A 24,747-nucleotide genomic window follows, 5' to 3' on the forward strand; every position below is an offset into this window, starting at 1 on the left:
AATCACCATTCTCTGAACGTGACCTGGAAGGGTTTCTTTTGAAGTATCTCCCACTTGGCGCATTTTGCCATCCTTGTGCGTAGTAGGGAACGTATGTGGGATTTGGACAGTTTCGGGCAATATGTCCAGGTGTTCCACAGTGAAAAGATGTATTTTTCTTCACTGTGAAGTTGTTTCTTCTGCCCCTGGTGACGTATCCATGCCATGTCTCTTGCTTTTCCCACACACACAGTTACAATAGGCACTTTGCTTCACTGGAATTGGTGGCCTATATCTCTCAACAGTAGGTTGATCAGAAGCAGCTGAGTTCGAAGCAACAGATTCAGAGTTCAAGGAGATGTTGGTTTGTTCAATGGTGTTCTCTTTGTTCTCATCTTTTGCTACTTTACCTGCATAAGAGGTAGAAACATTAGTATTTTCAACCTAAATACCTCCTGACACAAATCCAGCTGGTTTGCCATATTGAAGATGTGCCTCCCTGTCAATTTTTTCCTGTGTCGAAGGGATGGATGTGTAGTTATGATTGAAAGGTGGAGGAACACTATCATACCCTAGACCCTTGTTTTGATTATCTTTGAATTTTAATTGGGTTTCAAATAAGGACACGACTGTCTTACTTGACGCAGTATAATTTTTGAAACTAACATCTGTTTTTCCACACTTAATTTTCAAAGCGTCAAGTTCTTCGGTTACAGCATCAAGTTGTCTCTTAATATAGTCATAATTTTCACACTTGTTGCTGAATTATTCCTGAAGTTTCCTAAAGTCCTTTATTTTTGTTTCTAATTGGGCCTTTAGGGGTTTCTGTCCTTTCCTAAGTTGATATCCTTTGTATTTTAGGTCCTCGACTTCCCTTTTTAGCAAATCATTATGCTCACGAAGAATTTTAATCGTATCTTCACAAGATGGAGTACATGAAACTTCATTGACCGGGATGTGTGAGGAACTCATTGTTTTTCCACACTTCAAGGCATCAAGTTATTCAATTACAGTAGCACGACTAAGATGATTGAGATCTTTTGTCTGCTTGATGACAGCCACGTTCATATCCCACGATTTCGGAAGTGAATTTAGCAGCTTTTTGTTTATCTCAGATTTAGTCAAGAAGATCCCAGCTATATTCATCTCAGAAGTAAGTGTGGTAAATCGTTGCAGCTGAGCCTCCATGGTTTCTCTAGGAATGTAGTTGAACATTTTGAAATTTTGTCTTAACGTATCCTGACGATTCTCTTTCATGTCTTCAATTCCCTTGTTGACCTCAAAAGCTATTAAAAGCACAACTCGAAGCTAAAATAAAACTTAAAAGTCAAACTTAAATTTAAAAATGTCGTTTGACTATAAACCTCAAAAATCAACCTTAAAAGTCAAATTTAAAAAAAGCCAAACTTAAAAGTCAAACCGAAAAGCTAAATTTGAAAATTTAAAAGTCAAACGAGAAAGTCAAATGTCAAACTTGAAAGTCAAAGTCAATTTTTGAAGACAAAAGTCAAAAATTAAAAACTATTTTTTTATTATTTATTTATTTATTTATTTATTTATTTTATTTATTATATTTTTTTAATGAAAAAGGAATTTAAAAAATAAAAGAAATTTAATTTTGGGGTAAAAAGTTAAAAATTGCGAAAGTGGTGCGACAGGGAGTGTTAATGAATAAAAATCAAAAGGCTTGTAACAAGTTGTTCCTTGGTTCAACTGGTAAAGCGCTTTAATAGATGAACCAGAGGTCCCGAGTTCGAACCTCGGCACCTCCGCTTCCGTTTCCTATTTTTTTTATATGTGAAGGTGATGAGACAACGCTGCTGCGAGGCGAGGATGCTGTGCGAGGACGAGGTCCGAACTTCGGACCCTATGTGATGCTGGCCGCAAACTCCGAAACGTGAACCTCGGGCTGTGAACTCCGAAACCCTAGCCGGCGGCAGCAAACTCCGCCACCCCTCGCAGGTTTCGACCAAAAACAATGATTTTTGCCCTTTTTTGCTCCAAAACTCAATCAAATACCCATTTTTATGAAAAACGCGAAGAACAAACCCCCCCTAATTTTCAGAGATCTATCCAAAAACGCAAAAAAAATTCAAAAATAAGATCGAATAAGCTCCAGATCTGACAAAATTCACTAATACAATCCTTGCTTTGATACCAATTGTAAGTCCCTAATTTTCCTGTGTATCAATCAGATCCGTTTGATGGTGCGGAATCCCAGTCAAACGGATGATGTCAGATCAAATAGAAGAGAAGGAGAAGAAGAATAATATGAATCTCAATGTATTGATAAATAGAATGATGATCCGGATACAAGAGATTCACACACACTAACACACACTTGTTATTCTCTCTCTCTAGTCTATGTCTCACACTTTCATCTATCTCTACTCCTCACCCTTAACACACACACACACACACACACACACATATATATATATATATATATATATATATATATATATATACACACACACAAGGGGAACATGGACCGGAGAACATGGACCGTAAATGGGTTTACGGCCGTAAACACCAAGTTGTTTACGGTCCAAGACACAAAAATACATTTTTCTAGGAAAGTAAAGTATAAACCATATTTTTGACCCAACATGAAAAGGTTCATAAACCAACTCATGGAAGAAGCTTCGTGGAGAAAGGTGAAGATTCGCAGTTCAGTGGAAGGTTCTTTGTGGTGACAAAGGAAGATTCGGAGCTAAGAGGATACACTACTGAAGGCGGTCGTGTCTCTGACAGCTGTTTCGATGCGAAACCCATCCCAGAGCAGATTAGCGAATGCGAGAGGTTGATAAAAAAGGTACACACATTTCTTAAATCTCTAAATATTCTTTTGTCTAAATATGAAACTGAATTAGATGATCTTACATATACAGTATCAAGTTTCAATGAAAGTTTAAAAAGAACCCGTTTGAATAATTCTAACTTAGCCGAGTAACTCAACAGGGTTTCGAACAAAAGTGAAGAGAGACACATGTGGATTGTAAAGTTGGAGTCAGATTTATCTAAGTTTAGGGATGAGTTGATTTATTTGCAGAGAGACAATTTAGAACTTTTAAAACAGTGTAATATTTTTTGTTTGATTGCCGAAAGACTTTATTTCAATATTACTCAGTTACATCTTGATTGTTAGACTGGAAAGAAAATTCACAAGATGATTTTTCCCTTTCTCGAATTGAAAGATGATCAAATCGACTCAGAGTGTTACAGGTGCGAATCTATCTTTTCATCTAACGAAGTCTCGGATGCGTATAGACTAGGACTAGACAAAATCGAATCTTTCATTAAGTCCAAAGATCATAAGAACATGTTGAAAGAACTTTTGGATGAAAATGATAAAGAGAAAATCAAATCTGATACTATGCAATAGTTTGACTCATTAAACACTAAGTTGAGTTCAGAAAACAAACTAAATGTTGAAAATACATATGAATTCGACGATGATAGTGATATGAGTGAAATCTCTGTGGAGGATGAGGTTGATTGCTACGAATTTGCTAAAAACGAACCTAAACCTACGAAAGTCTTAATTTCTAAAATTCAGTTGAGTTTGCACGTTTTTTTGAAGTTAAATTTAAAATTTGAAGAGAAAAATCAACTGTCTTTCCAAAGGTTCAAGTTGTTCCCAATCAAGTTTTTGCAACTAAGGGACTGAATCAAAATCAAACAGTAGAATTAACTTCCATGGTTGAAGACGACAATAAAGATGGTTGAGATGAGTTTTTCTGGTCAGCTGCAATTGATACTGCAGACGAAACCAAAGGTCTATCTAAAATGAACTCTTGGAAAACAAAGAGCAAGTACGTAGCAGAACTGCTGAACAAACTCAACTTGAGCTACGAAAAGGTGAGTCCTAGTGAAACCAAGAATGTTCCAAGCGATACTTCATCACTTCAAACCGAAACTCCTCTTAGAAAGCCAAAAATCTAGGGCAGATGTTCACAAATCCTCTGAGCAATTTGCAGCTCAAAACTATCAAAGAAATGCTAGATATAACAAAAATCTTAGGGAAAGAAAGCATTTATGGAGATCCAAAAATCCCAACTTTGTCTATCAGGAAAAATCAGTCAATCGAAATGCGAAAGTCTCTTCACCAGCGAAACCTAAGAATTTTAAATGAACTCAATCTTAGTCTCCATGAGTTTTGTAACAAAAAGTTTTTCAAAAACCATCCTTTTCAATTCATGTGAAACCTATGGAGAAAACAAAGTCTCACTTTCCTCCTAACTCAAATGCTTCACATTCAGCCAAGACATCACAAGATGCGAAAGGCAAAGGAAAGATAGTTTCGGAGCCTAAAGTTCCTCTCAAAAGATTTGAAACTAATCCAAAGAAATTTAAGAAGAAAATCGTCAAACAACAGATCCAAAATAAAATATCCTCAAAGGATAATACCCTAAAATATAATAGGATCACTATTTTTCAAATTAAAAAGAAATATAGCACCACATTGGTTAAAAGATGTTATTTAGTTGATGTTGCTATTATTTTTTCTGCGAAAGCCTCACGTGGACCCAAACAACTTTGGGTTCCTAAATCTCTTTGATTTTTATAGGTGATTCGTGACGAGCAGTTTGAATCCAAATAGTATATAGACAGTGGCTGCTCGCGTCACATGACAGGAAGAAAGGGAGAATTGTGGGAGTTTAGAGCACTGAAGGATGGAGGAAGATTGAAGTACGACAACAATTCACTTGGAGAAATCAAGGGTTATGGGATGGTAACAAATGGAGAGTTTTCTATTCGCACGGTCGCATATATGGAAAGGATGCAACACAACCTCATAAGTGTTTCGCAACTGGTGGTTGGTACAGGATTAAAAGTGTCATTTGACGATGAAGGATCAGAGATAATCAAAAAGGAGTCCAAAACAGTGCTCCTAAATTCAAAATGCAAAGGCGAAATGTATCCGCTGAATCTGAATTCTATCAAAGGGAAGCCTGTAATTTGTTTACTTACGAAATCTTTTACTGATGATAGCTGGCTATGGCACTAAAGAATCTCGCATCTCAATTTCAAAGATATCAACAAACTTGTTCTTGGTGATCATGTGCAAGGGCTTCCTCTCCTGAAGTATAACAAAGATTATCTATGTGCAGCCTACAAAATGGGGAAACAGAGCAGGAAGAGTCATCCAACAATTGTGAATACGAAAGTCATAGAACGACTTGAACTTTTGCATATAGACCTTTGTGGTCCTTCTGCAATTGAAAGCATTGGTGGTAATAGATATATACTCTTAATTGTAGATGATTTATTCAGATTCACTTGGGTGCATTTTCTTAAGCAGAAATCAGAAGCCACTCCAAAGCTCAAGGATTTAATAAAGAAGATCGAGATACAACTGCGAAAGATGGTTCGTAACATTCGTAGTGAAAACGGTTTGGAATTCAAAAACCAAGTGTTTGACGAATTCCTGACTGCGAAAGGAGTAACTCATAATTTTTTAGCTCCTTATACTCCTCAACAAAACAGGGTAGTCGAAAGACGAAACCGCTCGTTGTGTGAAGCTGCGAGAACCATGCTATCATTCGCGAATCTACCACTTTACTTATGGGCGGATGCGATAGGAACTACATGCTTTACCCAAAACCAATCTATCCTCAATAAGCGATTCTCTGTCACTCCATATGAGATTATATATAATCAAAAACCTAATGTCAAGTTTTTCCATGTCTTTCGTTCTAGGTGCTTTATCTTCAATTCAAAGGAGCAAAAGAACAAATTTGATGTGAAGGCTGATGAAGGTATTTTCTTAAGGTATTCTTTGACTTCTAAAGCATATAGGATTCTCAAAAAAAATTCCAAAAGGATAGAAGAAACCTACTATGTCACTTTTGAAGACAATTACTTAAAGAAGTTTCAGAAGAATGATAGTCCATCACATGAGATCTTTCCCAAATCGAATCGGTCTACCATCCCACTCTCCTACCTCTACGAGGAGTTCATGAACTTATTCGATGAGCCAAAAAAGGTAATCTCCTTAGAGTCCAAAGCAGTAGACAACAAGGAAGACGAACTGAAGAAAATCATTGACGATGCTGCGAAAGATATGGAACACGAGCGTCCCACTCTGAAAGACCCTAAAGTTCCATCTCAATCAACAAGTGTGAATGCTATAACGCAGGGGGAGGGTTCGACTTCAATCTCTTCTCCTCAAACACCTATTCAATGGGAAAACAAAAAGAATCTGAATCCAGAAGAAGATACATATACATCATTCAAGGGGGAGAATGAAAATGCGAATGATGATTCGGATATGCAGTCAGAGTTTGAAGAAGTGAACGTTGAATTGGATCCAACATATGATCCTAACTACCCTCCATTGACCAAATGGACCAGATATCATCCAAAAACTTAAGTTATAGGAGATTCGTCTTCAGGAGTTCTTACGAGAGCTCAACAAAAGGAAAAGCGAACTACACTATTCTCTAAAGTGGAATTTTGCATGTTGAATTCATTTATCTCCAAGATTGAACCTAAAAACGTTCAAATTGCTCTTGATCACTCTGATTGGGTGCAAGTAATTCAGGAAGAGCTCAATGAATTCGAACGAAACAAGGTCTGGAGACTTCTTCCCACTCCAAAGGATGCATCTGTTGTTGGTCTAAAATGGGTATTTCGCAACAAGCTGTATAAAGAGGGTAATATGATATGGAACAAGGCATGTCTCGTTGTTAAGGGATATTGTCAGGAATTGTTGTTAAGGGATATTGTCAGGAAGAAGGCATTGACTATGAAAAAACCTTCACACCAGTTGCAAGGTTGGAATCTGTTCGAATCTTTTTGGCATACACAGCACACAAGAACTTTGAAGTATATTAGATGGATGTCAAGTGTGCATTTCTGAATAAGGAACTAGAAGAAATAGTGTATGTGGAACAACCACCAGGGTTCATAAATGAAAAGTATCTGAACCACTGTTACATTCTTGACAAAGCAGTTTATGGTCCTAAGCAAGCTCCAAGAACCTGGTACGAAACTCTTACTCGCTTTTTAAAAAAGGCTAAATTTAAATAGGGATCGGTCGACCCAACCTTCTTTCGCAAGAAAGATGGTGACCACTTGATGATCGTCTAAATTTTCATTGATGACATCATCTTTGGATCAACTAACCCCGACTTAACAACTGAGTTCCGAAAGTTTATGGAAACTAAGTTTGAGATGAGCTCCATGGGTCCGATTAACTTTTTCCTTGGCTTGAGTATAAGATAGATCCAGGAAGGTATCTTTATCAATCAGGAGACTTATACAAAGACTCTACTCTCTCAGTTTGGAATGGTGGGAGATTCGAAGGTGAAGGTTCCAATGGCATTCGGAACAAAACTCACACCATCTCTGGACAAGCCAGTTGCTGATATGGTTCTATCGTCAAATGATAGGTTCATTGATGTATCTGACTGCTAGTTATCCATATATCATGTTTTCTGTTTGCTATTTGACTCAGGAGCAGCATGAGGAGGACCTGAGGGAGGTGCTTGAGACATTGAGGAGGGAGAGACTTTTTGCAAAGTTCACCAAGTGTAAGTTCTGGTTGCACGATGTGCAGTTTCTGGGGCACCTTGTCAACCAGAAGGGTATTCTGGTCAATCCAACCAAGATAGAGGTCATGATGCAGTGGGAAGTTCTGAGGTCTCCATCTAAGATTCGAAGTTTTCTTGGTCTAGCGGGTTATTATTGGAGATTCATACGGTATTTCTACAAGATCGTTGTTCCTCTGACCCAATTGACCAAGAAGTCGGTGACATTCCGATGGGGGCCTGAGTAGCAGGCAGCCTCCGAGACTCTTAGACAGCGCTTATGCGAGGCACCAATTCAGACTTTTCCGGAGGGCGTCGATGACTTCGTGGTTTACTGTAATGCCTCAATTACCGGCATGGGTGCAGTGTTGATGCAGCGGGGTCATGTGATAGCATCCGCTTCGAGGCAGTTGAAGCCTCACGAGGCGAACTACCCAACGTACGATTTGGAGATGGGGGCTGCAATTTTTTCCATTAAGATTTGGCGGCATTACCTCTATGGGGTTCGTTTTACCATTTACACGGACCACAAGAGTTTGAGGTACCTGATGGATCAGCCGAATCTGAACATGAGGCAGCATCGGTGGTTAGATGTGGCGAAGGATTACGAGTTTGAGATCCTTTATCACCCAGGGAAGGCCAATGTGGTGGCCGATGCTCTTAGCCGAAAGGCAGTGATGACTCCGATTCGAGATATATGTCTCAGGATGACAGTGATTACTCCGTTGTTGGAACGAATTTGGGAGTCACAGGTCGAGGGTATGAAGGAAGAGTGTCGGAAGTGCGAGCAGATTATAGGCCAAGTGGCCTCATTTGATTATGACAGTCGCAGGTTGTAGACCCTGCATGGGAGGTTCTGGGTTCCGTACTAGGGTGGTGTACAACAGGTTCTGATGGATGAGGCCCACAAGTCGAGGTTCTCCATCCATCCTGGGGCAACGAAGATGTATCGGGATCTTCGCCCTGGTTATTGGTGGCCCTGCATGCAGCGGGACATAGCTTGGTATGTGGAGCGGTACTTGACTTGCAGGAAAGTCAAGGTCGAACACCACCGACCTCACGAAAAGATGCAACCGTTCGAGATTCCTGTGTGGAAATGGGAAGACATCACTATGGATTTCATCACGAAGCTTCCCATAACCGCATGTGGAGTAGATTCGATATGGGTCATCGTGGATCGGTTGACCAAGAGTGCTCATTTCATCCCGATCCAGGAGAGTATATTGGCTGAGAAGCTAGCCGAGATCTATGTACGCGAGGTACCGACACGTCACGGATTCCAGATTTCGGTTGTTTCAGACCAAGATGTTCATTTCACTTCCAGATTTTGGAGGCGGTTTAAAGACGAGATGGGTACTCGTCTTTACTTCAGTACCTCTTTCCACCCTCATACTAATGGTCAGAGTGAGAGGATGATTCAGACTCGAGAGGACACTCTGCGTGCTTGCGTATTGGATTTTGGAGGCAGTTGGGATACGTATCTTCCGTTAGTATAATTTTCATATAACAACAGCTACCACGCTATCATAGATCAACCTCCCTTCGAGATGCTCTATGGGAGGAAGTGTAGGACCCCAATTTGTTGGGGCGAGGTCGAACAGAGAGTCATGGGGAGTATTGAGGTAGTACTCAAGACCAATGAGAAGATTCAGCAGGTCCAGAGCAGGCTTCAGACTGCTCAGAATCTGCAGAAAAGCTATGTCGACAAGCGTCGTTCAGACTTGGAGTTTCAGGTAGGCAACATGGTCCTCCTGAAGGTGTCACCTTGGAAAGTTGTCATCCGGTTCAGGAAGTGGGGCAAGTTGGTCCCCATGTACATCGATCCGTTCAGGGTCTTGGCTTGGGTGGGCCAATTTGGTTGTCATTTGGATCTTACAGCAGAGCTCAACCAGATCCACAACACCTTTCATGTTTCCCAGCTGCGGAAGTGCTTAGTGGATGACTCTGCAGTCGTGCCTTTAGGGGATATCCAGGTTGATGACAGCCTGAATTATATTGAGAGACCAGTAGCCATCCTCGATAGGAAGATGAAGAAGTTGTGGAATAAGAGGGTGGACCTGGTGAAGGTGTAGTGGCAGCACCACAAGGGCTCGAAGTGGACTTGGGAGCCCGAGGAGGAGACAAGGGAGCACTACCCGGAGTTATTTCCCAACATAGCAGACTTTAAGGACGAAGTCTAAAACAAGTGGGGGAGAATTGTAATGCCTAGTTCCTGGTATGTATTTAATTAAAAATTTATTCGCTTTTGTATATAAACTTGACGAGTTGGAGGCCCCATACTCGTCGAGTAGGGAACGGATTTGGACGCGGGTGAGAAAGTCTACTCGACTAGTTGAGAGCCTCAACTCGAAAAGTAGGATGGGCAGAATGAAACCCTAATTTTAGGGTTTTGCACCCTATTTAAACACATTAACCTCCATAGTCTGGCCTCATTTACAGCCTCTAAGTCCCAAACCCTAAATCTTGAAATGCTAATGTCTTGTATGAGCTTGTGAGTCATTTTTGAGAGAAAACTTGTGTATTTGAAGCTTGTGGAAGAAGGAGAAGCTTGAGGGCCCAAGATAAAGCTTTTAGATCTAGAAACTTCACTCCATTTGCAACATTTTCCGATAAGCAAGTCTCAAACTTGCTTAATGATTACTTAGATCTCTTCATTTTCACTTTTATTGGGTTTTGGTCCAAGTAGCATGGTCATTGGGAAATGGACGTACCAAGTGAGTATACTTCCAGATCTAGGACCATGAAGGGCTTTCATGGCATAAAGGTGCGAACTTTATGGCCATTAAAGCCCCATGCAGGCTTTAGGATGTCATTTTGGCCTTTTAAGCTCCAAATGGACATGCATGGAGAGAAAGTCTGAGACTTTACGTGTTCATGTAGTGTCTAGGGTCTAGATCTCAGTTTGTATGCCTTAGCTTGAAGTATTAATGGTTTTTGGATCAAGATCTAGGTCTTAAAGAGTTAAGGTTTGAGCTAAATCCATTAAGGAAGGGTATTAACGAGTAAAGTTGGAAACTTTACCCTTAAAAGGACATTTTAAGTATGTATATGAAGTATGGAGATTAGATCTGAAGGATAGGAGTTTAATCTATTAAGATAGCTTAACATACTAACGAACTCGACAAGTTCATAAAGGAACTCGACGAGTTGGGTCGAAATGCCCTGACCTTCTAGAAGGTAAGACTCGACAAGTTCAGGATAGACTCGACGAGTGGAGTTGGAAAGTCCTGATTCTATTGATAGGAGAAACTTGGCAAGTTCGTGAAGAACTCTACGAGTTGGATCGCAATTTTAGGGTTTTCTGATTTATGGAACTCGACGAGTTGAGTCAACCTTGAATGTTGACTTTAACCAAAATGTTGACTTTGACCAGGGGTAAAATGTTCACTTTTTCCCTAAGAAGGATTATGGGATTTTCAATAAGTGTTATTGTGATAATGATAGCCGAGGATTCGTTGGAGCAGCCGTTAGAGATTCCTTACCGTGAGTTTCTGCATTCAGCTTTGCAAGGTAAGTTTCCTCCTATAGGAACGGGTCGAAGGTACCAATGTCGACCCGTTTATGTATGTTAGTATATGCTGAGCTATGGTCCAATGCCAGGCAAGGCCCGATGTAGGTTTATATGTTTCCGGACTTTGGTCCGATGCGGGGAAATCCCGATGAACGTCTGTACGCTTGATTTCTTCATGATTCTTGCATGTACTTGTTTTATATGTTTCCAGACTTCGGTCCGATGCCAGGGAAATCCCGAGGAATGTTTGTATGCTTCTAGATTTCGTTCCGATGTCGGGCGTGGCCCGAGGAATGTTTATATGCTTATGTTATGTGATTATGTTTATATGTATTTTTTGATATGTTTATATGTACACCGAGCTTTGCTCGATGTCGGGCGGGGCCCGATGCTGGATTTCAGTCCGATACCGGGCGGGGCCCGATGCCAGACTTGTTTGATGTCGTGCGGGGCCCAATGTAGCGGGCAAGGCCCAATGTTATATTATTATGTGATTATGTGTATGGTATGTGGTAGTTTGGGGAGACTCAATGAGCTTCGTGCTTACAATTTTCCTTAGTTTCAGGTACTTCCGGTAGCAAGGGGAAGAGCTCGGGCTGACTGCAGTGTACACACCATTTGTTCTAGCCTGTGATGTTTGTACTCTGATATTTTGATATGGGTTTTGATGGATGCTTGATTTGATACTTTGATTTATGTTTTGGAAGGAATGATTTTGATAGATGTGGTTATTTTAATAATTTTAAAATGGAACTTTTGGACCATATTTTTGGGATGTTACAAATACTCATAAAAATAAAATACAAAACGAAAAAAATAAGTGAGTTTATTTATGATCCGACGCATGCACGTCCACCCTAAGTGATGAAAATCTAATGGATGAGATTGGTTCCTTGATTCCATGGTTTAAAATGGTTCATTGTTGAGTGCTTATATATATTGAAGGTTTATACCGATCGGATACACTTCAAGTATAAATAACGAAAGAAAACTAATCTAAGTAAATAAAGAACATAAAATAAATAACACATGGAGTTCTCCAAATTGTCTTTCACAAAGAAAAGGGACCGGTGGGGTGACAGCTAGTTTTGGTATGTTGGGGGATATCATTATTGTCGAACCTTCGTCTTCACCAAGAAGACGGGTTGTCACAAAGACGGTCACAAAGATGAACTCTCTCTATATTAGGGTTTACCATAATGTAGATTATATACTAATCTATACAAGTATATCCTTTGATTGAAGGGATTGCCTCTAATCTATACTAACAACCGATCTTCATAACAAAAATATCAGATATGCTATCTATTCTATAATTATATATATCATTACCTAATATACAAAAGATTACATAGAGTAATTATACTAAGCGCTGACTACACGTTGACACTGATGGGCTTAACCCACTGGCGTTAGCGATCTAGACGCTGACATTGACGGATAGCATAAAATGTTTGACTCATTAGATCATCAGGTGTGACCTTACAATCTCCCCTTATCTAATGGTGTTAAAAATAATCTTCAACGAATTCTTTAGCTCGTGCTCCTTATGAGAGTAAAAATGAGATTTTAGGTTCTCCAGCTTTAACGAGTACTCCCCTCTGAGAAGATGAATGACTTCCCTTGATTATCAAGAAGTTGAGGAAATATTTATGAATCGCAGCGGACTATGGATAATGTTGATGTCAACTTGACTCCCCCTTAGATTGTGCTTTTATGGATTATAGATAATGTTGATGTCAAATTGACTCCCCCTTAGATTGTTCTTTTCTCTAGATTAAGAACATCCAATAGTTTCTTCAGCGAATATCCAGTAGTTTCTTCAGCTGTATTTAGATTCTCCCCCTTTTTTACATCAACAATAAAATGGAACTGCAAAAAACGACTAGAGTATCAAAGTTGCAGCATGCAGTCTAGGAAGATTGTGATGTCTCCTGATAGTATAGGTTTAAATTACCATTCATTGACATAGTATTGTGAGATCTCATCATGTGGTTTCATAAGCTGACTCATTAATCACCTTATTAGAAGAAAGAGGGCAAGAGCAGTATGATGCATCTGATAAGATGTGGTGTTTTAGCTTAACCATCAACATAGATTTTCAAGCTCTCATCAATGTATGGTACATTATGCTAAATCATAAAGCTTTAAAGAAGAATATAAGGGACAAAATGGGTTGGTGTGTGTGATAGCCTGCGGTACATAGACTAACTATCGACACAGAGTTTCAAACTTTTATCAATATATGGTATATCACAGTGAATCATCAAGTTTTATTTGGAAGAAATGAATGAAAAAATGGATTGTTTTAGTCATGATAAGGTGGAATCGGCGTGAATTATAAACGAATATAACTCATCAGCAAGAAATGGTTTAACTCTTGCATCATAGAGTTAAAATTGCAATCAAGAATCAAAGATTCTTCGTTAACTCGTAATGGTACCATGTCATACCTCAGACTAGGAGGTCATAGACATGAATAACCCTTTGTCATTTAAGGACCAGATAAGTATCTCTTACGCTGATGACTGTGCAATCAGTGTAAGCTATTGGGTTATGCTTAATGTTTCAGCAGGAACATAAGACTTGATGCATATGGTAGGCATGCTTTCAGGGACAAGGTCAGGTAAGATAGTTAACTAAGAATAAACACCCAAGCCGTTCTATCAAATTTTTATTTGGACTAGGAAATCTCACTTAGAAAGTTTAGATAATGTTAGACAGTCAATGTGAGGGGTGACTCAATGTTCTCAACAGATGGTCTCACTGATGATAGAATTAGAGAGACTTAGTCACATACAACAACATGCTTCTAGGGACGATGATTTGTCAAAAAGTTACATACTAGGCTTAGAAATGCCCCATCAGATATTTTTTTAAATGGTACAAAATAATAAATTATATAAGAATACAAAAAAAGGAGTTAGTGGAACAAGGAAATATTCTAAACAACGATATTTTTACATCTTTTTCAGAAGCACGATAAAGACTCAATCCACCAAATCCTTTAAATTGAATGGTCATAAATGAACTTCCATTATTCTAGATATCTACCCCTTGAATTATAGCTATAAGAGAAAGCAAACAAGATCAAATATATCAAACATGAAACATAATTCAAAATAATAAAAAAGAGGGAATGCCTTTAATCATTAAGATTCCGCAGACTGATTCGAAGCTTCATGTTCACCGATAACGAAAGAAGAGCATGAACCAGTCTTTGCAACCAACGAGTTAGAGGGATCCAATCTTTGTAACCTTTGAGATATGAGAGTCACCAAGACAATACTTGAAGGTTCCATTCATTATGATTCATGAAGGAAGAGAAGGTGGGATCGTTGTCTTGTTGAAGATGCCTTTGGATCTTTAAGGTGATGGAGTGGTAGTGATGGCGTCAATAGAAAGTAGACGTGCTATGTCACCTAACTTCACTCCATCCCATTATAATCGAAATAGGCTTTTTAAGATAGAAGATATATGTGTCTAGAAGAACACTTTGTGGCACAAGTAACAGAGGGAAGTCAAGTTCCGAATCTAAAGCCAACATTAAATGTTATAACCGAAAGGAAAATGGGCACTTTAGAAGAGACTGTCCATTGTTGAAGAAAGGGGATAATGGTATTGGATCAAGCAACAACAATGATGTTGTAGCTCAAGGAAATTCTGATGAAGGGGATGATTGTGAAGTTTTAACGGTATGTACAATTATTTTTGCTAATGCTTGGGTTTTAGACTCTGGGTCATCTTATCATATGACAAGCAATCGTCACGGTTTTGACTCCTTCAAAGAGCGGAATGGCACAGTCAAGATGGGTGATGATTTGGGTAAACAGTATTAAGGGAAATGACACGGTACAGATCAAGATGCACGATAATATAGTTAGGAAACTCGATTGTAGGTTCATTCAGGAACTTTGAAAAAATTTAATTTCTATCATCACTATAGTGAAGGATGGATCGAAGTATTCTGGAGAGGGTGACCATGTAAGAGTCTCCAAGGGCTCTTTTGTAGTTATGAAAGGAATGATGAATCCTCATGGGATTTATATCTTTGAAGGTTCTACAGTTAGAGGAACAACGACTATATCCCAATCCTTGGATTAGTATGATGATGAAAGAAAGTTGTGGCATCATAAGTTAGGACATGTGAGCGAGAACAGTTTATTTGGTGGATATACAATTGGAAATTTTAAGTCTGATGAAGATTGTGCTCAAGAGATTAAATGTAGGGTGACGTTCAGTTTGGTTCAACACTCAAGTAAGGAGATCCTCGAGTGTGTTAACTCAGATCTATGAGGCCCCTTTCTTGTGAAGTCTCATGGTGGATGTCAATACTTTGTCACATTTATTGATGATTACTCAAGGAAGACCTGGGTGTACTTTCTAAAGACAAAGGACAAAGATGAAGTGTTTGGGCGGTTCAAGGAGTAGAAGACGATGGTAAAGAAATAGACCAGGAACCATGTTAGGTGACTCAAAATAGAAAATAGGTTGGATTTTTCCAAGGCTTCTTTTGATAACTTCTAAAAAAGCTACATCGAAGCATCATAATGTACATCTAACACCATAACAAAGTGGAGTGGCATAACAGATGAACCAAACACTGGTGGAGCATGCGATTATATACCGACTTATTGGAGTAATTATGGGAAGAAGCATTAAACACCACTTGTTATCTCGTGAATAGATCTCCATTAACTACAGATGATTATAAGACTCCTCAAGAGGTGTGGTCCGGGAAACCCTGTGATAATTCTGGTTTACAAATGTTTGGATGCCCCGCTTATACTCGTGTGAATGATGGCAAACTAAAGTCGAAGGCAATAAAGCACATATTTCTAGGATATGCATCTTGAGAGAAAGGTCATCGTCTGTGGTGTATAGAAGAAGTAAAGACTCCAAAATTTATTATTATCATAGATGTGACCTTTGAATCTACTTTGTGTAACTAGATAGGATGTGACACAAGTATTATGGGGAACTATCAGGGTGCTATCCAGAAGGTGGAGCTTGAAACAGAAATCCCACATAGTTTTAGGATAAATTAGAAACAATAAGGTGGCGTAGAACATCATAGACTTGAGTAATCCCTTGAAAAACCCAAGAAAGATGTGTTTGGTGATGTTGATGTTAGGAAAGACAACTTGAAGAAGCTTATGGAGAATGACCTTGTGATGAACGATTTAGGAGTTGAAAAGAAGATAACAAAGATGGAGATTTAGAGTGATACAAGAGAAGGATGGTTATATATTTCTCACTACATTGATAAATGTTTTGTGATTGTTCTATTATGATCAATCCAAACATGTTGGTACTTCTTTGGTAGTTCGAGGAAAGCGAGGGAAAGCTCATTGGCAAGTGTTCAAGTTGATCTTGCAAAACATGCAGGGAACGCTTAATGTTTTGCCGGTATATGGTGCCCATCCACGACATACAGACTTGGTGGGATTGATAGACTCAGATCATGAAAGTGATCTTGAAATGAAGATTGTTGGCGGTTGGTCTCGTTCAGATTCTTCTTTTGATGGTGGAGAAACCTATCATGTTCTATGAAAGTTTATGCATTCAAAAGTCTGGTGCCAAGGAAAATCCGAAAGACATGGTGACTAGGTCATTGCCCAGAGACAAGTTCAAGTTTTTCTTGGAATTGGCTGATGTTCGTAGGTGGTAAGCCCTTTCGGGCTTGATGGTAGGAAGGTAGAAGAAGTTCTTGTTTAAGGTGGAGTTCAGAGGATGCTCAAGTGAAGGTGTAGATTGTTAAATGCAACTTGAGCATTTAGAGCATTCTCATGGATCGTTTAAGTTTAATGGATCACTTGGAACTCAATGGGAGAAACTTGGAACATTTAGAGCAACTTGGAGCATTTGGAGAAACCTGGAGCAACCAAAGTGGAATAGAGCAACATGTTGCGTCATTCATATACATGTTGTTCCATTCAAATAGATGTTGCGTCATTCATGAAGATGTTGTGCCAAACTACTAAATGTTGCACCATAGTGAAGATGTTGCACCAACATGGAAAATCTTGTGCCATCCTAGAAGAAGTCACACCACACTGGAAGAAATTGTGCCACACTAGAAGCATGTTACACCACTTAGGAGGGATTTGAGCCCCCTTGCATGAGATGGGCCATTATCATGCAAGATACACCATCTTGGTACAGGGTGCGCCATTTTGGTTCCTTGATGAGCCATGTGTTCTATGAATTCCTCTATGATGCTTAGAAGTTGGTGATGCTAAGGAATACACCATGTTTGTAACATCTTGTTTAAAATAGAATAATTAAATAATAAACCCAGAACCCCGAGAAGTAATTATTATTATTATTTTATATTATTATATTCCAAAACCAAATGTAGTTAGCGGGGTGTTCGTTTCGGGAAGCCAAATGACAGGAATTGAATCTCTAGGGGTTAACGTGTAATGCCGAGATTTAATTTGAAAAGGATTTTAGAAGTCAGGATGTGTTTGGTATCACTCGGACTTAATTTGTAAGGATTTTTAAAAAACAGGGACTAAAGGAGTAAATTTTGTACTTAAGTTGAAAAGACTCTTATGGGGAGGGATCAAACGTGTTAATATACACATGTTTGATGGTGGACACGGGTTGAACCCATCATCCTCATTTATCCTACATATATATTCATAATACAACCTGTGTAAACCATAACCCTAAAGAACCCCTCTAGCCCCCAACCTCCTTTCCTCCACTTTCAGCCACCGCCACTGATGTTGGGACCGGAATACCACCGATTCGAGTAACCCTTTTCGCAATCGGAGGACCACCAGGTGGGTGTTGTATCGCCGTTCTGCTACCGGAGAAGAAGATGAGTCGCAATCACGACGTGGGTCAGTGGAGGTGGTCAGAGCTTCATGGCTCGTGGGTGTTGCTGTCGTCCATAACCACAATCACCACTGACGACGATGAAGACGGAGGAGCTGGAACTCCACTGCTGTCGTTCGCTACTGCTACGCCACACCTTCTTTGCTTCTTCTCGTTTACCACCTCGAAGGGCTGCCGTGTTCGTGTTTCACGTGGGTAAAAGTGTGCTACTGCTTCAAGTTCGTATGGGGTGTTTGTGTGTGTTATTTCATGTATGTGGTGTTTGTTTGGTCGGAATCCACGAGAACAGCCACCACCACCTCCGTGAGGTGGTGGCTGTCACCCTCTACCGCCGTAGGCCACCACAAGGGTGGTTGTGTATGTGTTTATCTTAGTATGTGTGTGTGTTTAATTGGGTTTTTGTGTTGTTTGTTGTAATCGGTAAAGGAATAATCAAAAGCAAACTCATAACCATCACCATGAGGTTGCGGCCTACCGCCACCAACCGCCTTATTTGGGTGGCGTTGTGCTTTTGCTTGCGTTTAGTTGCTTTTGAGGTGCTTGGACAAAAATAGACTAGAACCATAACCACCACCGTGAGCCGCCGTTGACCACCACAACCCAAGATGGTAGTGGGTTGTGCCCGACTAATGAAAGCCTAGTGGCCCTAATGAAACCCTAATGGATCTGAGGACTTATCTTTTGGGCCTATTAGGTTGTGATTAGGTTGGAATCCCTAATTAGGGTTTGGAAAACCCTAATGTCATGAAACCCTAATTTTGGGAATTGATCGGGACCCGCACTTGAATTATTCACTAAACTTAAAATATTAATTAACAATCATTTGCAATTAACCTAAGTCAATATTGGACTTAATGGATTAAGTAGGAAAACTTAACCCTAATCGTCATTTCATGTGAAAACCCTAATTTCACTTGGGCGTTGAGTTGGGCCTTTCTTTTGGGATTTGGTGATTGGTTTATTGATGGGAAACCTAAAAACAAGCATATGGATTAGAATATTTAAATGGGCTTTAGGATAAGGCCTATTGGAAATGCTTGGGCCGAATTTGGAAAATTAGGCCATAGGTGGGCCATAATTAGGCCTTGATGATTATGATACATTGGGCCATTGGAGTACCAATATTTTCGACTAGAATAAATGGATGGGCCTTAAGGAGAGACCATGTAGAGGTCTGGGCCTAATTTGGAAAATTGGATTATATGTTAGCCTTTGGCCTATTACTTGACTTTTAGGCCTTTGGAGTGTGAGTTGGGCCTTGGATTTGAATCAAGCTAGGTTGGGGGTAAAGTAGTCTTTTACCCCAAGCATGTACTTGTGGTTATCTATTGGAACGCAATTGTTAATTGGGTGTTGTTTGATACTGACAGTTCAGGAATCTGTTATCCAACAGCTGGAGTTTTATCCGCACGACTTCAGTAGTGTGAGGTGAGTTATCCTCACTATACTAAGGGGTCGAAGGCACCAATGCTGGCCCATTGGATATGATATCCTAGTAGTTGGTGATATGTTGACTATGAATTAGTTGCGCATGCTAGTTGCTATGCCAGTTTGGTAGATCTGTTGGATTACCTGTGTTACTATCTGATTATTTGTATGTGCATTAGTTATGTTATAGGTCGACATGTTATGTGGGATGGGTTGAGGTTGTACTGCTTTATGCGGTAGCCAACAAATCCTGGAGTATTCCATATATGAGTTGAGGGCCAGGCAGGGCATGCCAGACTCATATTGAGGACTCAAGAGCATTCCAGATACGAGCTGAGGGCCAGGCAGGGCATGCCAGACTTGTACTGTGGGCTCAGGGGCATTCCAGATACGATCTGAGGGACGGGAAGGGCATGCTAGACTCGTACTGTGGGCTTAGGGGCAAGCCATATGTGAGTTGTGGGCCTATAAGGCAAGCCAGACTCACATTGTGGGCCCAGGGGTAATCCAATCTGTAAAGCTGTGGAACCATTATGTGTTGTTATTTGTATATGTACTATTTGTTGTGTATTTGTATTTTGGGGGAACTCACTAAGCTTCGGGCTTACAATTTCAGTTTTGGTTTCAGGTACTTCAGATGATCGCAGGAAGGTGAAGGCGTGATCATATAGCTCCTCAAATTTTTATGATTTTGAATTCTGGTATACTCTAACATGAAACTATTTTGATAACACTTTGTAATTATTAATGGTTTTAATTGGTTGAAAAAGTTTTAAATTGGCTTGAATTTTATGGATGTTACAAGTTGGTATCAGAACCTTGGTTTGAGTGAATTGGAGGAACACTCGTGTGAATCCAGTCTCAAATCAAGGAAAGGATTTTCAAAATGATTTTAAAATGTTTTTCAAAATAATAAAGGAGGATGCAAGTGTACGATCAGCCGGAGCCAATAAGTAGACCCCAAAATACCAAACGGTTATTTTATATTGTGATATTGAACATCATGCTAGTACTAGGCTAGGGATCTTCAGGAATTGCATGATAGAATTACCTGATTGTATGATGCCTGATAGCTTAGGGTTTTCCTTATATGGGATTGACATCATTACTATAGTTCCTTAGTGTATGCATCACGGTTGTACATAATTAAGATCTTATAGCCTGAGAATATTTGGTTTAGCTTTGTTTCCTGTTCCTTGTTTGGTTGTGGGCTTAGAGTAGGACCGAGTATTCGAATGTCTATAGGGTCCAACATTAAGTTTGGTTAGCATACACAAGTGCTGCAGGGTTGGTGGAAGTTTCATGGATGGGTTATGCGAGGTCGATAGGCCAGTATGAGATATTTATCATTCCTCTAAGAGTGAGGATTGAGCGATCACCATGTTATGTATGTAGTCAGGGCGTTGTGATGATACTTGAGACAAATATGAGTAGGTGTGGAAGGTAGTATGGGCCCGTACTACTGAAATCACAAGACCCATATGCATAGCAAGGAAGTCACAACCCCTAGGGTTTAATTGGGACTTGGTTCCCGGTTATTATATGGATTATCTGAGATCTCTCTGGTGTATTATCAGAATGGTGGTTACGGGACGTTTTGAGACCGGATCCGGATCAGGACTGGGAGCTGGCAGCCAAGATAGGCCAAGTATTGTCATAGAATTGTGTTAGTGAGATCATCCAGGAGGAGGTGATTGAGATTGTTCGAGGACAGTTGTCGGAGATGTTTGGATCTATTAAGACCGCCATGGTTGAGTATTTCGACGAGTGTTATGCAGCCCCTGCTGAGACGGCTGCCACATCAGCTACAACAGTTGTAACGACGACAGGGGGAGGAGTTGGTCGAACTTCCCAGTACCGGGACTTATTACTGGGACATATTCTGATAGGCAGAGGGCTACAGTTACTTGGGATCAGGAAAATGTTTTGTACTCGTTACATTCCGCGGGTTGAGCGGGAGAGGCTAGCACAAGAGTTTCTGGATTTGAGGCTTCGGGAGGGTTGGCTCGAGGACGGAATGTGAGTCGCGGGGACTCTGGAAGGGAGTGATGATTATGTTCAGCTGGAGTTTTGTAGCTGGAAGAAGAATGCTTGATTGATGGATTAGAATGTCGTTTCTAGGGAAAGGATTGTGCTTTTTCAATTTTCGAGCTCGAAGGAATCAGCAGGCTTATGACCCCATGATCAGGTTGTATTCCAGCTCGTGTACAGTTAGTTGCCGGGGTTGGCGACATTATTTAAGTGCTGGTGAGCGCAGGTGGGTCGATGTGGTATGAGTATCTTGTGAGTCGTACGCGATTATCGTCCCTACCCATAGGAGCTAAGATCCGATTCGCCATGGATCTCTTGTACCGGGCGGTAAGGATTGATTGTGCGATCTATTGCACTTTTGGGAGTGGAGACTATGTCTTGGGAGTAGTTGTAGCCCATTTTAGGGAAAATGTTGCTTCAGCTACTGCAATTCAGCTGTGGATGATTGAGCTGGTGAGTAAGTCAGGGTACGAACCCTGAATGAAATGATTTTTATAGCCCAAGAGCGGGAGACTTTTTGGAGCATCTTGGGAAGAAGGGTATTATGTGGGATGTCTGCGTACAGGGTCCCATAGGATGGTTATTCAACATTGTTAGGATTCAGTGGTTTTAGTAACCGTTATTGATTGGCAGATGAAAGCGCCAAGGGAAGTAGCTCGTAGCTGAGGTATTAGTTGGAGAATATATCTTTTGGCCTTCATGATTTGAGTGAGGGATCATTCAAGAATTAAAGGATGTCGGTTTCACTGGGATTCAGGAAGTGTTCATCTGGTTCTTAGTAGTGTGTGATCTTTTGGGATTGGCTAGTAATGGAGTACTAGTTGGGAAGAGTTGGTTGTCATCAGATCGATCTTTGGAAAGTGAGAACGGCTGGGAATTCTCCAATTTTCATGTATTGCGAATACTTAGTCAAATTTAAGTGGGGGGGAATTATCCCGAGATTCAGAAGCAGGAGCGGTTTTGGAACTAGGATAAGTTTCGCATTTCCGTCAGGGAGGAAGGCGGCCCAAGTAGCTGTTTAGTTTGAGGGTTGTGTGAGTCGGGAGTTTGGTAAAACTCCCCAGCATGTGTATCGCGTCTTCTCGGTGCTTGATAGCAGAATTTAGGAAATCAGGTTGGGTTTCTAGTCATGAATTGAGTTCAGTTTGGGTGTTCAGTCGAGTGTGTGCTCAAATCTGAGGGTATTTGGATTGATAGATTGAGGGTAAGGCATCGGGATGCGGTTATGTTGTGAAGAAAGTGTTGTAAGACTGCAAGGGTAACCGTAGCATTCATGAATTCCTTTAGATGATTAGGCCGGGGTGGGCCAGTTCGTAAGATTGTGGGTAGATCATGGCATGATTGGAATCAGGAAACGGTAGGTCGTTGGCGACCGGGCACGATGTAAGACTACAGTTATTCTGGTAGCATTCAATTTTCGCTTTGGTTTTGGTGGTGACAGGTTGTCAGACTAGTACGATTGGATGGACCAGAAGGATTGATAAAGCCATGAGTGGTGATGTAGTTTAGGCAGCTATTGCTAGTCGAAGTTTCCTTCGAAGGTCGCACAGAGCGACTGTAAGATCGCTCGTTGGTTTAGCAAACGGGCAGGAATCCGATATTCCGGATGAGTTTTCTGTCAAGTATAAGTGTACTACAGGGAAATTTGGTTTGTGACCCTGTCTTCTAGTAGGAACCTCAGATTATTAGAAGTTGAGTAGCCAGTTGGTAGATAAGTGCAATGAATTCAACAATAATGATCCAATATGGGCAGTCTCTCAAGGAGTCAGACCACCTTGAGATTACAGATTTAAGATTTATTAATGTGATCATATTGTGGGGAATTTGTCCATCTTCAGGTTTTTGAACCCTGCGAGGGTTGGTTACACTTGCCTTGGAAAAGCTGGAGTATGCTTATAGTTGTGGCCATGTTGCCCAAGTTGTCTAGCATGTAAGGAATGATAAGAAACGATTTTGAGGACGAAATCAAATTTAAGTGGGGGAGAGTTGTAACATCCTGTTTAAAATAGAATAATTAAATAATAAACCTAGAACCCCGAGAAGTGATTTTTATTATTATTTTATATTATTATAGTCCAAAATCAAATAATAGTTAGAGGGTGTTGGTTTCGGGAATCCAAATGAAAAGAATTGAATCTCCAGGGGTTAAGGTGTAATGCCGAGATTTAATTTGAAAAGGATTTCAGAAGTCGGGATGTGTTTGGTATCACTCGGACTTAATTTGTAAGGATTTTTAAAAGACAGGGACTAAAGGAGTAAATTTCAGACTTAAGTTGAAAAGACTCTTATGAGAGGGATCAAACATGTTAATATGCACATGTTTGATGGTGGACACAAGTTGAACCCGTCATCCTCATTTATCCTACATATATATTCATAATGCAACCTGTGTAAACCCTAACCCTAAGGAACCCCTCCAGCCCCCAACCTCCTTTCCTCCACTTTCAGCCGCCGCCACTGATGTTGGGACCGGAATACCACTGATTCGAGTAACCATTTTCGCCATCAGAGGACTACCAGGCGGGTGTTGTGTCGTCGTTCTACTACCGAAGAAGAAGATGAGTCACAATCACGACATGGGTAAATGGAGGTGGTTGGAGCTTCATGGCTCGTGGGTGTTACTGTCGTCCACAACCACAATCACCATCGATGATGATGAAGACGGAGGAGCTGGAACTTCGTTGTTGTCGTTTGATGCCGCTACGCCACAACCTTCTTCACTTCTTCCCGTTTACCACCCAGAAAGGCTGCCGTGTTCGTGTTTCACGTGGGTACAAGTGTGTTGCTGCTTTAAGTTCGTGTGGTGTGTGTGTGTGTGTTATTTCATGTATGTGGTGTTTGTTTGGCTGGAATCCACGAGAACAACCACCACCACCACCACCATCTACCTCCGCTGGCCACCACAAGGGTGATTTTATGTGTGTGTTTATCTTAGTATGTGTGTGTGTGTTTAATTGCGTTTCCGTGTTGTATGTTGTAATGAAACCCTAATGGGCCTAATGAAACCCTAATGGATCTAAGGACTTAGCTTTTGGGCCTATTGAGTTGGAAACCATAATTAGGGTTTGGAAAACCCTAATGTCATGAAACCCTAATTTTGGGAATTGATCGGGACCCGTACTTCAGTTATTCACTAAACTTAAAATATTAATTAATAATCATTTGCAATCAACATAAGTCAATATTGGACTTAATGGATTAAGTCCTTAATGGGTTAAGTAGGAAAACTTAACCCAAATCGTCATTTCATGTGAAAACCCTAATTTCACTTGGGCCTTAACTTGGGCCTTTCTTTTGGGCTTTGGTGATTAGGTTATTGATGGGTCATACAAAAACCACCATATGGATTAGAATATTTAGATGGGCTTTAGGATAAGGCCCATTGGAAATGCTTGGGCCTAATTTGGAAAATTTGGC

This window comes from Lactuca sativa, chromosome 4 (assembly GCF_002870075.4).
Source record: "Lactuca sativa cultivar Salinas chromosome 4, Lsat_Salinas_v11, whole genome shotgun sequence".
NCBI classification, from domain to species: Eukaryota; Viridiplantae; Streptophyta; class Magnoliopsida; order Asterales; family Asteraceae; genus Lactuca; species Lactuca sativa.